Source organism: Notothenia coriiceps, unplaced genomic scaffold (assembly GCF_000735185.1).
Source record: "Notothenia coriiceps isolate Sejong01 unplaced genomic scaffold, NC01 NC01_scaffold00037246, whole genome shotgun sequence".
In the NCBI taxonomy this organism is placed as follows: Eukaryota; Metazoa; Chordata; class Actinopteri; order Perciformes; family Nototheniidae; genus Notothenia; species Notothenia coriiceps.
Window position 1 is genome coordinate 2985836 of NW_011369947.1, and position 1669 is coordinate 2987504.

Sequence of the window (1669 nt, forward strand, 5' to 3'; positions counted from 1 at the left end):
GTAGGGTTTAAACTTCTCCTATTATACTATTTTCAGGCATTTATTATAGGTCTCAGATATATACAAATATATAAAAAACATGTCTGTGAAGTGTTTTGCTCAAAATACCAAAAAGATCATGCATTTTAGACATCCCTCATATCCCTCTATTTCAGCCCTGTTAGAGAAGGGCTGATTCTGGGTCCTTCGCTTTACAAACCACATCGAGGATTATTTCTGAAACAATATGGAGCTTAAATGGTTTACTACAAGGGGAGTTCCTTTTTATTTCCTGCTTTTTTACACATACTGGCCGTTTCTCAATCTCGAGGATACTGGCTTCCAAGCCAATATTTCAAGGATGCTACGTCATCGTGTGCCGCCGAAGGACTGTTCCAATCTCCAGCATATTTGGAATTCCACCGAGGCCGCGTCCTTGGTTTGGGGGAAATTTCGAGGCTGCACATGGGTAGACTTCGCGTCCTTCAAATCCCCACAATGCTTTGCGCACNTAGACTCTGAAAGTTTCAGGAACAAAGATTCTCTCTCTTTTTGTCCTGATCCAATATAAAATCCTGTCTGAAAATGAGCTGATCAGATTTTGGCCACTTTATGATGTCATAACGATGTTTTGGCTTGAGTAATCATTAGCCAATCAGCAACCAAGGTAACCCCCCCCCCCACACACACACATACACCTAGAGCACCATTGAGTTCTTTGTAACCAAATCTCTCCCAGAGGGGCGTGGGGAGGGGCTCCTCATTTTCATCTGAAGTAACAGACAGAATCAGCACTTTGGAAACAGGGCGGAAACAGAGGGGATTATGGGTAATGCTGCAATGATCTGTTTGGAGTTTCAGCCAAACATTTTAGAGACATGGTTTGTATATATATGAAAAACAGGATAATAGGGGGCCTTTAAGATACACATATAAATGTGTTACAGTACACTGTATATCTAGCGGTGGTTGGATGTGCCATGGGGAGACGGAGATATGGGTATGTTGCGCAAGACCGGTGCAGTTATTGATACCACAGCTGTTGAGAAAGAGCTCACTATCACTAAATATAACCACAGCCAGCCATGCTGAAGTACTGCTACAGCAGACCTTTCCTTTTCATTCAAGAAGAGTGTGGCTACAACTGCAATTAATGTCAGTACATATAAAATAAAGATACTGCTTTGTACAAGTTTAAATTATTTGGCTTTGCATATTTTGTTTAAATGAAAAATAAATTGGATGTATATTTAACTTGATTAGAGTGTTTGCTCTGAAGCAGTGAACCTTTGTGGACAATTGAACTCACCCTTGTGCCTCCTACTAAGTCACTGTAGACCATACAGTCCTATAAAATAGTTGGAAAATATTATTTCTGGGAATCACTGAGAAAACGGTCCAGGTTTTGCTGTCGTCCTTCAGCATAATATGTATGAGACAGGCAGTAAATGTTCAAAATCAATGTACAGTAAAATGCTGCATACTTGGCTGTATTAATATACATGTATTAATGTTTCAACATGTATTATCTGAAGTCGGCAAAATCCTAAATGTTCAAATCTTATACATGGTTAAGTTTTTAAGTTGCTATAATGTATCATTGTTTCCTTGTCTATATGTGTGTGTGTGTGTGTGTGTGTGTGTGTGTGTGTGTGTGTGTGTGTGAGGTGCATAATAACTTTTTTCTTAT